Source organism: Elephas maximus, chromosome 11, assembly GCF_024166365.1.
Source record: "Elephas maximus indicus isolate mEleMax1 chromosome 11, mEleMax1 primary haplotype, whole genome shotgun sequence".
Taxonomy (NCBI): Eukaryota; Metazoa; Chordata; class Mammalia; order Proboscidea; family Elephantidae; genus Elephas; species Elephas maximus.
The window spans coordinates 92,144,384-92,160,539 of NC_064829.1; positions in this window are offsets into that span (position 1 = coordinate 92,144,384).

Sequence of the window (16,156 nt, forward strand, 5' to 3'; positions counted from 1 at the left end):
CTGATGGTTGTTACTGAAACCTGTACCAATGGTTATTAAGAAAGACAATTCAAAATGTAGAATCACGGTGATTTGGCAGTTTTTAGTCAATCTGTGAAAAGGGGGAGCTTTCAATGGTTTCACCCATTTGTAATATTAATATATACTGGTCATTCTGTAAAGTTTTTCAGACTTCGGCAGGGCAGACATGGCTCAAGCAGCAGGCTTGTCCGTTTTCCCACTTTTGCCTCTGAATATATGCCAAAGAAAACTTTTCTTTATGCTTTACTAGACTTTGTGATGTTTTTACTGTACAACATAAGCCACTTTGTTTTTGTTGCTGAATGCTGTCGAGTCCATCCCGACTCATAGAGACATTATGGGACAGTAGAATTGTCCCACAGGGTTTCCAAGGCTGTAAATCTTTACAGAAGCAGACCGCCACATCTTTCTCTCGCAGAGGGCTGTTGGGTTGGAACTACGGACCTTTTAGGTTAGCAGTCAAGTGCTTGACCACTGTGCCACCATGGCTCCTAAGATTCTCCCTCAGAGCATTAAAAAGGAACACAGTACTGTAACAAGTTAGACTTCTAATTTACAGAACAGTAAGATAATAAATTTGTGTTGTCTTAAGCCACTAAACTAGTGGTAATTTGTTGCAGCAGCAATAGAAAACTAATAAAAACCAAGCCTGTTGCCATCAGGTCAACTCTCATTTGTGTATCCCTACGAGTCTTGGAGCAGAGCTGCACTTAGTAGGATTTTTTCTTGTTTTAAATGATATTTTATTGTGTTTAAGGTGAAAGTTGACACAGCAAGGTAGATTCCCATTTAACAATTTCTACACAAATTATTCAGTGATATTTTTCACAACGTGTCATCATTCTCATTTATTCTGTTCTGGTTGTACCATTTCTGGTACTCTAGTTTCCCTATCCCCTTCTCATCTTTGCTTTAGAACAAATTTGACTATTTGGTCTCATGTAGATGATTTTTTTGACTCCATAGGGTTTTCAATGGCTGACTTTTTGGAAGTAGATTGCCAGACCTTTCTTCCAACTGCTTCTGGATGGATTCAAATCTCCAACCTTTTGGTTAGCAGCCAACCGTTTGTACTACTGAGGGGCTCCTACACTCCATTATTTCAGTGGGTAACACAGTCATGGCCTTGGCTCGGCTGTCTGCTTTGGCAATGGTCAACACGGTCCTTGGATACCACTAGAGTCATTGGTGTCTAAAATACATAAAGGTGGAGTTCTTCTGACTCCATTTAAGGACCTCTTCTGGCTGTACCAGCTGTTCGCCAACAGAACCTTCAGGGCCATGAAGACCGGGCCATGAAGCCCAGGCCAGCCATGCTCAGACGAACGCGATTCTCTGCGGCAGAATTCCAAGTGGTGGGGCCTGGGGAAAGAATGACAGAGGGTGAGTACTGTGCTTCTTTAAAAAATCATCTATATGACTGAACAGTCCAAAATTACTTTAAATCAAATATGAGAATGCAAGGGGGCAGGGAAACGAGATGAAAGGAAGTGGAACAACCAGAAGGGAAATAATGAGAATGTTCATGTATTGTGAAGAATGTAACCAATGTCACTGAACAACTTGTGTAGAAATTGTTGAATGGGAACCTAAGCTGCTGTGTAAACCTTCACCAAAAACACAATATTTAAAAAAAAAAGAAAGAAAAATGACAGAAGGTCATGTTAAGGGTTGACTTGTGTCCCCCAAAAGATAGGCTGAAGTCCTAACTCTGTACCTGTGAATGTGGCCTTCTTTTGAAAGATGATCTTCGAAGATGATGTTACATTAACATGAGATCATACTGAAGTAGGGTGGGTCCTGATCCCATCTGAGTGGTGTCCTCATAAAAGAGGAGACACACAGAGACCAATAGAGGGAGGATGGCCATGTAACTAACACATAAAATATGTTATAACATAAAATACATACAAATTCTGATGGGGGCAGAATTAGAATGTTGCATGTGTAAGCTAGGGATCACTGGCCATCACCAGAAGCTAGGAGAGAGGCACTGAAAGCATTCTCCATCAGAGCCCTCCACACCCTAAAGTAGAACTCCTGACCTTCAGAACTGTGAGAGAATACATTTCAGGCCTTATAGCCACCCAGTTTGTGATAACTGGCTACAGCAGGCCTAGGAAACTAATCCAGGTCACTGAGACGTAACAGGTCCGTTCTGCTGAAAGAGTTCTAAAGCTGGAGCCCGCTTCTCCAGTCTACAGGACTGAGCATGTACCCCGCCAGCTCATCCCTTTGAGTAGAGAGGAGACATTACTTGTGTTTCTTTCCTTCTATCTTCATGGAAGATGTGGTAAATCCTGAGGATAATGAAAGAGAGGAGGTTTGCTCTATTTTAGCCCTGCCTGTTCTTTCCTTGGAGCCCTGGTGGCACTGTGCCTAAGTGTTCAGCTGCTAACTGAAAGGTCAGTGTTTCAAACCCTCCAGCCACTTCTCAGGAGAAAGATATGGCGGTCTGCTTCCATAAAGGTTTACAGGCTTGGAAATCCCATCGGGCAGTTCTACTGTGTCCTATAGTGTAACTATGAGTTGAAATCGACTTCAAGGCAATGAGTAATGGTAATACATATACGCATATACATATATGTATATGTTGGTGGTGTTAGGTGCCTTTGCGTTGGTTCCAGCTCACAGCTGCCCCATGTACAACAGAACAAAACACTGCCCAGTCCTGTGCCATCCTCACAATTGTTGTTATGCATGAGCCCATTGTTGCAGCCAGTGTGTCAATCCATCTCATTGACAGTCTTTCTCTTTTTTGCTGGCTCTCTACTTTACCAAGCATGATGTCCTTCTCCAGGGACTGATCCCTCCTGATAACATGTCTAAAGTATGTGAGATGAACATTCTGGCAGTACTTCTTCCAAGAATGATTTGTTTGGTCTTTTGACAGTCTGTGGTACATTCGATATTCTTCACCAACAACATAATTCAAAGTCATCAATACTTCCTTATTCATTGCCCAGCTTATGAATGCATATGAGGCCATTGAAAATACCATGGTTTGGGTCAGGCACACCTTAGTCCTCAAAGCCTTTTAACACTTTAACACTTTTAAGAGGTCTTTTGCAGCAGATTTGCCCAATGCAATGGGTCTTTTATTTCTTGACTACTGCTTCCACGTATGTTGATTGTGGATCCAAGTAAAATTAAATTCTTGACCACTTCAATCTTTTCTCCATTTATCATGATGTTGTTTAATGGTCCAGTTGTGAAGATTTTTGTGTTCTTTGTGTTGAGGTGCAATCCGTACTGAAGGCTGTGGTCTCTGATCTTCATCAGTAAGTGCAAATCCTCTTCACTTTCAGCAAGCAAGGTTGTATCATCTGCATATCACAGGCTGTTAATGAGTCTTCTGTAATCCTGAAGCCATGTTCTTCTTCATATAGTCCATCTTCTCAGATTATTACATCAGCATACAGATTGAATAAGTATGGTGAAAGGATACAACCCTGAATCACACCTTTCCTGACTTTAAGCCACACAGTATCTCCTTGTTCTGTTTGAATGACTGCCTTTTCTTCTGTGTACAGGTTCTGCATGAGCAAAATTAAGTGCTCTGGAATTCCTACTCTTCTCTATGTTCTCCATAATTTGTTATGATGCACACAGTCAAATGCCTTTGCATAGTCAATAAAACGCAAGTAAACATCTTTCTGGTATTCTCTACTTTCAGCTTTCAGCCAAGACCCATCTGATATCAGCAATAATATTCTTCATTCCACATGCTGTTCTGAATCTGGCTTGAACTTCTGGCAGTTCCCCTGTTGAGGTACTGCTGCAACCACTTTAGAATGATCTTCAGCAAAATTTTACTTGCATGTTGATATTAATGATATCATTTGATATGATATTTTTATCACCTTGCTTTGGAATGGGCATAAATATGGATCTCTTCCAGCCTGTTGGACAGGTAACTGTCTTCCAAATTTCTTGGCACAGGCAAGTGAGCCCCTCCAGTGCTGTGTCCATTTGTAGAAACATCTCAGTTGGTATTCGGTCAATTCCTGGAGACTTGTTTCTTGCCAATGCCTTCAGGGCAGCTTGAACTTCTTTCTTCAATACTGTTGGTTCTTGATCACATGCTACCTCCCAAAATGGCTGAACATCAACCAGTTCTTTTTGGTACAGTGACTCTGTGTATTCCTTCCATCCTCTTTTGATGCTTCCTGTGTTGTTCACTATTTTGCCCACGGAGTCCTTCAATACTGCAACTTGAGGCTTGAATTTTTTCTTCATTTCCTTCAGTTTGAGAAATGCTGAGCATGTTCTTCCCTTTTGATTTTCTAACTCCAGGTCTTTGCACATTTCATTATAATATTTTCCTTTGTCTTCTCAAGCCACCCTTTGAAATCATCTGTTCAACTCTTTTACTTCATCATTTCTTCCACTTGCTTTAGCGACTCTACATTGAAGAGCAAGTTTTAGAGTCTCTTCTGAGATTCGTTTTGTTCTTTTCTTTCTTTTTAATGACCTTTTGCTTTCTTCATGTATGGTGTCCTTCATGTCATCCCACAGTTCATCAGGTCTTTGGTCGTCAGCGTTCAATGCATCACATCTATTCTTCAAATGGTCTCTAAATTCAGGTGGGATATGCTCAAGGTCTTACTTTGGCTTAAATTGTTTTAATTTTCTTCAGCTTCAACATGCATGTGAACAATTGATAATTTGCTCTGCAGTAAGCCCCTGGCCTTGTTCTGACTGATGATATTGAGCTTTTCCATTATCTCTTTGCACAGATGTACTTGATTTCGTTCCTGTGTTTTTCATCAGTGAGGTCCACATGTCACCATTCATGTTGTTGAAAAAAAAGCAATTGCAATGAATAAGTCCTGGGTCTTGCAAAATTCTGTCATGTGATCTCTGCCCTCATTTCTATCACCAAAGCCATATTTTACAACAACAAATTCTTCTTTGTTTCCAGCTTTTGCATTCCAATCACCAGAGAATTATCAATGCATCTTGATTGTATGTTTGATCAATTTCAGACTACAGAAGTTGGTAAAACCCTTCAAATTCCGTCTCTTTGATATTAGTAGTTGGTGCGTAAATTTGAATAATAGTCATATTAACTGGTCTTCCTTGTAGTTGTATAGATATTATCCTATCACTGATAGCGTTATACTTCAGGATAGATCTTGGAACGTTCTTTTTGATGACTTCTGGCTCTCAACAAGCAAGATTGTGTCTTCCGCAATCCTGATGCTGTGTTCTTCACACAGTCCAGCTTCTGGGATTATTTGCTCAGCATACAGATGGAATAAATCATACCCCTACTTCCCAGTTTTCTTGAAGGAGATCAACATAACCTCAGGTATTTTGCCATAAAGATACTAGAAATTTAGCAATTTTATTATGAAATAGTGAATATTGTTAAAAATATAATCATGTATTAAGTCAAAAGAGTAACACAATATTTGATTGCTCTATGATTTGATAAGCAAATTGCAAATTGGAGAAGTTTCCTCATGCTGGAGGGAACCACTTCCACAGAATGGAGAATTCAGAGACTTAAAAATACTTTTGCTTAAAGAATACAGTTTTCCATGCTGATAAAGTACTTAATGGCTTCTTAATTAACATTAAAATGGCAACTTCACAGAAGATTCAGATCCTCCACCCACCTGCAATCAGGGGACTTCCAGAAATTCAAAATTAAAGAAGCTGAGTCTTTCTTATTTAATCACAGGTTAATGGTTTTGTTATGGTCTGATCTTTAGAACAGCCATCATGTGTGTTAGAGAAAAAAAAAAAACTGCTGGCAATTTAATTTTTGGTCAGGAATTTCTGCTTTCCTGGGTAATAAAAGCTCTCTTGAAATAAAAGTAAAATAACTATTTTTTAACATGGTTGAGTAGAAACATTAATAACAGACATCTTACTTGATTTTAGGGTTTGTCTCATCCAGAAACCAAATATTAACCCTAAAAAACCTGACCTAAACTGCAAAAAAACCAAGCCAGACCCATTGCCGTGAAGTTGATTCCCAATCACAGCTAGAAAATGCCCTACAGCAATGTAAATTTGTCTTAATCTGCTAGGAAAGGATACTTGTCACATCACTTCCTCCTAATTTAAATCTCAAAATTCCCCCTGGCTGCAGGTGGGTGGAGGGCCAAATTGTTAGTACCCAGGCCAGAAGTACATTGATATCAGTGGATCTTAAAGGAGGAGGACAGGGTTCCTCAATCAAGCTAAGATTAGTTAATAGTTAACCTTCTATACCTCTTCCTCATCTCTTTTATGAGCCGCATTGTACCTAGCTTCTTTGAGCCATTTGCTTTTTCTGGAATCATAATGGCCTCCCTATATGCTTATAGACTAACTGCTCAGAATAAACCTATCCTAGGGTAAAATTTTTTTTTAGGGTAAAATTACCACAAAGTTATAGCAAAGCAAAAAGAAAGATTTTCTTTGGCGTATATTACAGGAGGCAAAAGTGGGAAACGGACAAGCATGCTGCCAGAGCTATGTGTGCCCCAGCCCAAAGAATGTTACACAATCATCAGTATACACTTACAAATGGGTAAAGTCATGAAAAGTTTCACCTTTTCACAGATTGGCTAAAAACTGCTAAATCGCAGTGATTCTGTATTTTGAATTGTCTTTCTTAATAATCATTGGTATAAATTTCAGTAACAATAGTCAGGAGGGTCTTCATTGGCCCAGCAAATCTTGTTAGGTGCCATTCGCATCAGTTGCCACTCGTAGTGTCCTTATGTACAACAGAAGGCAACCTTGACAGATCCTCACAATCGTTATGCTTGAGCTCATGGTTGCAGCCACTGGGTCAGTCCATCTGGTTGAGGGTCTTCTAGCTTTTGCCTGACCCTCCACTTTACCAAGCATGATGTCCTTCTCCAGGGACTGATCCCTCCTGATAACATGTTCAAAGTAAGAGAGTAACAAATCTTACGAAGTGCTAATAGACAAAAGCAAGAGCGGAAAATAAGTGAGTCTTCTGTGCTCTAAGTATTTGTTTAAAAGATGTTTTCCAAGATCGTCCTAGCTATTGTTTTTATACTTCAGGGCCTGTTGATGTGTCCTTGTGAGTCTAGCTGTAGCTGGGTCACATTCTCTGTACTCAAGGACAGGGAATAATGGCCCAAGTTTTAACTCCTAAGTCAAACTTTATGTTCAGATTTTGGTGAGTTTGCATTATTTTTAACAATATAAATTCGATTTGACAATATAATGGGTTTGGAATCTCTAGCAGTTTGCTTCTGATGCATCACATTTTGGTTTAATGCTTATTCAATAATAAAATTTTCCTTTCTGAAAAAAAGTTGTTGTTGTTGTTAGGTGCCGTCGAGTCGGTTCCGACTCACAGCGACCCTACACACAACAGAATGGAACACTGCCCGGTCCTGAGCCATCCTCACAATCGTTGCTATGCTTGAGGTCATTGTTGCGGCCACTGTGTCAATCCACCTCGTCCAGGGTCTCCCTCTTTCCCGCTGACCCTGTACTCTGCCAAGCATGATGTCCTTCTCCAGGGACTGATCCCTCCTGACAACATGTCCAAAGTATGTAAGACGCAGTCTCGCCATCCTTGGCTCTAAGGAGCATTCTGGCCGCACTTCTTCCAAGACAGATTTGTTCGTTCTTTTGGCAGTCCATGGTATATTCAATATTCTTCGCCAACACCACAATTCAAAGGCGTCAACTCTTCTTCAGTCTTCCTTATTCGTTGTCCAGCTTTCACGTGCATATGATGTGATTGAAAATACCATGGCTTGGGTCAGGCGCACCTTAGTCTTCAGGGTGACCTCTTTGCTTTTCAAAACTTTAAAGACGTCCTTTGCAGCAGATTTACCTAATGCAATGTGTCTTTTGATTTCTTGACTGCTGCTTCCATGGCTGTTGATTGTGAATCCAAGTAAAATGAAATCCTTGACAACTTCAATCTTTTCTCCATTTATCATGATGTTGCTCATTGGTCCAGTTGTGAGGATTTTTGTTTCCCTTATGTACATGACATACAATCTTCACTGAATTTTATGTGTTTTTACGATCTTATACAAAGTATATATTAACTTATATAAATATATTATAGTAAAATATTATGTAGTCTATATTATGAAATATATAATTATTAATACAATAATAATAATAATAATTGTGATCCTAATACTCCCCAACATGTTTTCTCCTTTTCAAAATGGGTGACTGAGAGCTTGACATAACTAACGCCATGATGAACCTGTAAGTTTTTCTCCCTCCTCTGCTTGCCTCAGCCTTGGCATACCTTTGTTAATGACTTTGTTTTGACCTAATGCTAATAACTTTGTACTTTGTTTGATCTGATGCAAATAACTTTGTTTTGTTTTGTGACTTATAACCCCCTACGGGGAAACCAGAGCCCAAATGTCTGACATGTATATCTTTAGCCTGATAAAGAGCATGTATCTCTTTAGTCTGATAGAGTCTTTTGTTACTATCTTGTAACGAATAACTCCTCTGGCCATGCCATTGTGGGCTACAAAGACACTTCTAACCTTGCAAAAATTCTTTGTAAGCTCTAATATAAAATTGCTTTTTTTCTGCAGAGACAGTCTGTGTTGCTATAAGGTCCCCGGAGATATATACATCTCCTGAATAAACTTTCTCATTCTTTCTGACTTGGAGTACTTTTCATTGGCTCTACTGCCCCAAGGCACGGACCCTAAACGGGCAACATAATCCTTACCCCAACCCTCAACGTTTTATCTTGCTTCCCTTTTCCCCCTACTAAGTTTAGAATTTCTCTCTCACTTTCCTTGGGCCCATAGAATTGGATATAAACAAGTGTCTCAAAGAGAAAACCTCAAGCCAAAAAAAATTAATTGATTAATTCAATATAAAACCTGCAAAAACTCAGGTTTTTAATTTTTTTCTCCCTCTTGTATAGACATTGGCTACTTTCCAGTTCTAGTGCCCAGAGTCTTCAAGTGAAGTTCCTTGGGGGGAAAAAGTCTTCCTAATAGGCAAAGCAGTAAATCAAAATATTCTAATTTAAATGTCAAAACAAATTAATAACATCAAAATGAACTTGGCACTTAGGATATGTAAATTCAATGTAGACTAAATGTGTATTTCAATAGTGCCCAACTACTAGCCAAAATGTTGATGGTTGGAACCCACCCAGAGGCACTTGGGAAGACAGGCCTGGTGATCAGCTTCTGAAAAGTTTCAGCCTTGAAAGCTCTATGGCGCAGTTCTACTCTACACAAGCCGGATCACCCTGAGTCAGAATAGACTTAACCGCAATAACAGCAAGAAGTATGAAAGGACGCTGGTAATCGCAACTAGATCTGGGGTTCTCAACAGGGGCTGATCTTGCTTCCGGGGGACATTTGACAATGTCTGGAGAGATTTTTGGTTGTCACAGTGGGAGGGTTTGCTATTGACATCTAGTGGGTAGAGGCCAGGAATGCTGCTAAACACCCTTCAATGTCTGGGACATCCCTCTACAACAAGGAATCATCCATTCCAAATGTTAATAGTGCCACGTTTGAGAAACCCTTACCATAGGCTGGGAAAGGGATTGCACATTACAGTCACCTGGGGAGCTTTTGCAAGCTTCTGATTCTCTAAGGCCTACGCCAACCAATTAAATCAAAAGGGCTGAAGAAAGGGTCCAGGTGATTGCTATGTGAGCCCCACATTAAAGGTTGAGAACAACTAATTGGTAATCATAGTGGGAGCAACTGCACTCTGGACAGGAAGGCCCACCCCTGCCCAGGCACCCAAGAGCCAGTCACAGCGTTTGGATCAGTAGCAGTGCCCTCTTATTGGATATTTCCTGTGCCTGTAATACCCACAGACAGGACGCCAAGTCCTGCTTTAAGGAAGGTAAATCTTCTCTTTTTCATTTTAAGTGAACAGCTGTTGATGTTGAGTTTGTATCATAGGACTTTGGAAGCTGTAATTGTGGGGTGAGACTTCCAGAAGGATTTTTGAGGTCCTAGTGCCAAACTCTCCCTTTGTAATTTTGGTAAGTGAGTTTAGAGGGGACAGTTGTGTTGGGGAAAGTTTTGTCAAAAACAAAATCTCCCAACGCTGGAAACCTCCCCACAAAAATGGAAGAGAAAGAAAAAATTTATGACTGAGTAAGCATTAGACCAGAATGTGATGCATCATATTAAGAATAATCAAAACTCATCAGAATTTGAACATAAGGTTTATTCTGAGCAGTTATTCTATATGCATGTAGGGAGGCCATTTTGACTGCAGAAAAAGCAAAGGGCTTAAAGAAGCTAGGTACAATGGGGCTTATAAAGGGAATAGGAGGGAGAAGAATAGATCATCCTTTGGCCACTCTTAATATGATTGAATGAACCCTGCCCTCCCTTTTTTTAAGATTCACTGATAACCAAGTTAACTTTTGGCCTGGCTGCTAATAATTTGGCACTTCACCCACCTGCGGCCATGAGGCTTTTTGCAATTTAAATTAGGAGGGTTTGGCAACTGCCCTTTTCTAGCAGGATAAGACAAATTTACATTGCTATAGAGCAGCTTCAGGTAGGTTTTTGTAGTTTGGTTCACCTTTTTGTGGTAAATATTTGGTCTTGTGGATAAAAAAAAACCTTAAATTAAGATGTCTATTATTTCCTATTCAACAATCACAAGCAATCAGCTAAAGAGATTGCAAAGACAGAGAGAAATCTGATCCTTTATATAGCAGAGTGGACACAACCTTTTGCATTCATGCCATCCTGATAAAATTGCTAATTTTCTCCCACCTTTTTTGGCTGGATGCCTGAAGTTATGGGAGTCTCCAGGAAATTGGTATGTAGGGGTGTGATCTTCTTTGGTTGCATTTCTAAAGAGCTGGTTCCCTTGTCCTTGAGGGAACCTCCTTGATTTACATACTTTAATTCTTTTTTTTTTTTTTAATTTATTTTAGGAAACCCTGGTGGTGTAGTGGTTAAGAGCTGTGGCTGCTAACCAGTTCCAATCCTCCAGGCACTCCTTGGAAACTATGGGGTAGTTCTACTCTGTCCTATAGGGTCGCTGTGAGTGGGAATTGACTCAGTGGCACTGGGTTTGGTATTTACCTAAAGTGAATTCTGAAAGAATTAGGGGAGGCGCAGAGCCTCTTATTTTCAACAGGGAGAATTAAAATCTATTTTTTTCCATTTGTATTTGTCCTTACAGCTGCCAGCGGTTTAGTGTATTAGTCTAATATTTTCCCTTTTAGGAGCTTTATTACAGTGTAATTTAAAACACACCATAAATTATACCATTTTAAGTATACAAGTCAATGATTTTTTAGTAGATTGATAGTGTTGTGCAGCCATCACCACAATCCAATTTCAGAACATTTCTGTTGTCCAAAACCACTAATATGCAGTCAGTCCCTGTTTCCACTGTAATTTTGGATGGGTGCTTCTCTCTTTGAGCAGCCTTGGTGCCACAGTGGTTAAGCTCTTGGTTGCTAACTGAAAGGTTGGAGGTTCAAAACTACCAAGAAGTTCCCCAGGAGAAAGACCTGGCAGTTTGCTTCCGTAAATATTACAGCCTAGAAAAGTCTGTGTGGCAGTTCTACTCTGTCACATGGGGTCTCTGAGCTGGAATCTACTCCATGGCACGCAACAGTTCTCTGTGGAAGTCCTTGGGTGGTGCAAACGTTTAAGCGCTGGACTACTAACCAAAAGGTTGGTGGTTCATACCCATCCAGAGGTGCCTCGGAAGACAGACCACACATTCCATATCCTCCTATTCTTGACTCTCCTTCTTCCTCTGTTGCTCCAAGGGTGCAGTTATTCTTGAAGGCACAGCTTTGGCGCTTGAGGATATTCTTGCTCTGGCTGCAAAGATAACTGGTGTTTCATATAAAGGTGCTGATCCACTATTTATTTATTGTGTTGTTGTTGTAGAGAATATACACAGCCAAACATATACCCATTCAACAGTTTCTAAATGTACAATCCAGTGACATCGATTACATTCTCCGAGTTGTGTAATCATTCTCACCCTTCTGCTCTGAGTTGTTCCTCCACCACTAACATAAACTCATTGCCCCCTAACGGTCCTGTTTGATCCGATTAGCTATTTTATTTTTCTTTTCCCCTTCGCATCCCCAATTCTTCTCCAATCTGGAACCTAAGGTCAGACACTTGAGGCAATGTGACGTCACTGAAGGCGGAGTTTAGCCTGCAGCCTCTTCTGGAGCAGCTGAACCAGGATAAATTGAGATTTTAAATCTCTGTTACAGCTCCTTCCCCCGCAAGGTTAGTTTCAGCAGACACCTTGGTCTGAGGAGGAAGAGGCTAGTAGCAAGGCTCTAGCAGTAATTCTGATAAAAACTCCCGAAAATATTGGATAAGGATTGTGACTGTGAACATCTTGGAGAAGATGAACTTCAAGGAAATGTCTGAGACGGTAAAGGCTCAACTTCTAGGTAAGTGTTCAATTGTGTGTTTTCTAGTTGATTCTGACTCACAGGTACTCTACAGAGTAGAACTGCCCCATAGGGTTTCCCAAGGCTGTCATCTTTATGGGAGCAGACTGCCATATCTTTCTCTGGAGGGAGCCGCTGGTAAGTTGGAACTGAAGAACTTTTTGTTAGCAGCTGAACTCAACCTGGCTGTTTCCCAGGTAAGTAGAACCTGGTACATATTGGGCATTTGTAAGAAGGGACAAAAGTTCCCTGGGTTTTAGGAACAGCAGGTATATCATTGCAACTTCCAGAGTCTATTCTCTGATTACAAACGGTAGACATTAGTATAGGCAGGTGGCGAGGTCTCACCTTGTTCGTGGATTCTTGTTAGTTGCTGTCGAGGCGATTTGACCTTTTTTTTTTTTTTTTATGCAGAGTAGATCTGTTCCATAGGGGTTTATTTATTTTTTTTAATTGTGCTTTCAGTGAATGTTTACAGGGCAAATTAGTTTCTCATGCAAAAATCTACACCCAAATTGTTTCAAGACATTGGATGCAATCCCAGCTGTGAGGCAACTCCATGTTCCCCATTTCCGTTCGTCAGGTTTTCCTGTCCCTTCTGACTTCTCAGCTATGCTTTTGGGCAGGTGTTGCCTGTTTTGTCTCCTTTACTTCGCTGATCTAAGAGGCATGTTCCTCACATGTGTTATTGTTTTATAGGCCTGTCTAATCTTTGGCTGAATGGTGAACTTCAGGAGTGGTTTCAGTTCTGAGTTAAAAGAGTGTCGGGGGCCATAGTCCCTGGGGTTCCTCCAGTCCTGTCAGACCAGTAAGTCTGGTCTTTTTTTTTTTTTAATTTTTATTAAGCTTCAAGTGAACATTTACAAATCCAATCAGTCTGTCACATATAAGTTTACATACATCTCACTCCCTACTCCCACTTGCTCTCCCCCTCTTGAGTCAGCCCTTTCAGTCTCTCCTTTCTTGACAATTTTGCCTGCTTCCCTCTCTCTCTATCCTCCCATCCCCCCTCCAGACAAGAGTTGCCAACACAATCTCAAGTGTCCACCTGATATAATTAGCTCACTCTTCATCAGCATCTCTCTCCCACCCGCTGACCAGTCCCTTTCATTTCTGATGAGTTGTCTTCGGGGATGGTTCCTGTCTTGTGCCAACAGAAGGTCTGGGGACCATGGCCACTGGGATTCCTCTAGTCTCAGTCAGACCATTAAGTTTGGTCTTTTTATGAGAATTTGGGGTCTGTATCCCACTGATCTCCTGCTCCCTCAGGGGTCCTCTGCTGTGCTCCCTGTCAGGGCAGTCATCGATTGTGGCCGGGCACCAACTAGTTCTTCTGGTCTCAGGATGATGTAGGTCTCTGGTTCATGTGGCCCTTTCTGTCTCTTGGGCTCTTAGTTGTCGTGTGGCCTTGGTGTTCTTCATTTTCCTTTGCTCCAGGTGGGTTGAGACCAATTGCTGCATCTTAGATGGCCGCTTGTTAGCATTTAAGACCCCTGACGCCACATTTCAAAGTGGGATGCAGAATGATTTCATAATAGAGTTATTTTGCCAATTGACTTAGAAGTCCCTGCAAACCATGTTCCCCAGACCCCCGCGCTTGCTCCGCTAACCTTTGAAGCATTCATTTTATCCCGGAAACTTCTTTGCTTTTGGATGTCTGGTCTTTTTTGTGAATTTTTCATTCTATATTTTTCTCCTGCTCTGCACGGGACCCTCTACTGGGATCTCTGTCAGTGTGGTTGGTGGTAGCCAGGCGCCTTCTAGTCCTGGACTCAGGATGGTGGAGGCTGTGGTTCACGTGGTCTGTTAGTTCTTTGGACGAATATTTACCTTGTGTCTTTGGTTCCCCTTATTCTCCTTTGCTCCGGATGGGATGGGACCAATAGATGTATCTTAGGTGGCCGCTCACAAGCTTTTAAGACCCCAGATGCTCCTCACTAAAGTAGGGTGTAGAACCCCTGAGACCATGGTACCCTGCCCTCAGCCCCAGTTACTTGGTCCCTCAAGGTGTTTGCTGTGTCTAGGAAGCTTCTATGACTGTACCCCCTTTGTGTTCTACTGTGTGTATGAATAGACATGCTGTACATACATTTATGTAAAAATATCCACAGCCTAACGTATACACATATGTGGGTATACCCCCATACGTCCTCCTTCCCCTGTTCAGCATAGGTATTTGCCTGTGTATCTGCTTGTAAGTTATTATTAGTTTTTACTGTTGTAGGGTTGTATATGCTATAGTACTTCCCTGTGGTTGCATCTTTTTCTTTTTTTCTTGTGTTCCTCTAAGTTTCTTCCTTTGCTTTGGTCAACTTATGCTGACTTCCCCTACATTGTATTTTGTCTTTTCCCTTCACCAAAGTTGTCTACTATCTAGTTAGTGATTTTCCCTCCCCGTCCCTCCCTACCCTGATAACAATCAAAGGTGGTTTCTTTCTGTGTGTAAATCTTTTCTTGAGTTTTTATAATAGTGGTCTCATACAATATTTGTCTTTTTGTGATTGACTTATTTCACTCAGCTTAATGACTTTAAGATTCATCCATATTGTGAGATGTTTTGCAGATTCATCATTGTTTTTATCCTTGTGTAGTATTCCATTGTGTGTACGTACCATAGTTTACGCACTCATTCACTCATCTGTTGATAGATACTTAGGTTGCTTCCATTTTTTTGCTATTGTGAGTAATGCTGCAGTGAACATGGGTATGCCTATGTCTATTCATGTGATGGCTCTTATTTCTCTAGGATATATTCCTAGGAGTAGGTTTCCTGGATCATATGGTATTTCTATTTCTAGCTTTTTAAGGAAGTGCCATAGCGTTTTCCATTGTAATTGTACTATTTTACCCTCCCACCAGCAGTGCGTAAGAATTTCAATCTCCCCACAGCCTCTCCACCATTTATTTTCTGAATTTTCCATCAGTGCCATTCTTGCAGGGGTGTCCATTGCGTTTTCAAGGCTGTCACCTTTCATGTTATAATATGCAGGAATCAACTCAACAGCAATGGGTTTGGCTTTGGTTTTTGGTGGTGAGGTGGTTAAGTGTTTGGCTGCTAACCAAAAAGTTCAGCAGTTTGAACCCACCAGCTGTTCCACAGGAAAAGGATGTGGCAGTCTGCTTCCATAAAGATTAACACAAAAAAACCCATTGCCATCAAGTCAATTCTGACTCATAGTGACCTTATAAGAGAGTAGAACTGCCCCATAGGGTTTTCAAGGACCACCTGGTGGATTCAAACTGCCAACCTTTTGGTTAGCAGCTATAGCTCTTAAACCACTATGCTACCAGGGTTTCCCCATAAAGGTTACAGCCTAGGAATTCCTATGGGGAAGTCCTTATGGGGTCGCTATGAGTCAGAATGGACAGCAATTCCTTTGGTTTGGTTTCCCATACAGAATAAACTCTTTCAATTCTGTCACATTAAAAGAAAAATTCTTCCACCCAGAATGTTCTAGGCAGGGTTCAGCAAACTTTCTCTGTAAAGAGCCAGGTAGTAAATATTTTAGGCTTTATGGGTCATACAACTACTCAGTTCTGCTGTTGCACTGCGAAAGCTACATAGACAAAAAGGAGCGGGTGTGGCTGTATTTTAATGAAACTTTATTTTTTACAAAAATAGATGGTAAGCCAGATTAGGCCTGTGGGCCATAGTTTGTTAACCCTTATTCTAGGACAGTGGATTTCATGCTGAGCTGCATGTAATATCACATAGAGAAATTTCAAAATATTGCTGCTGGAGCTCTACCC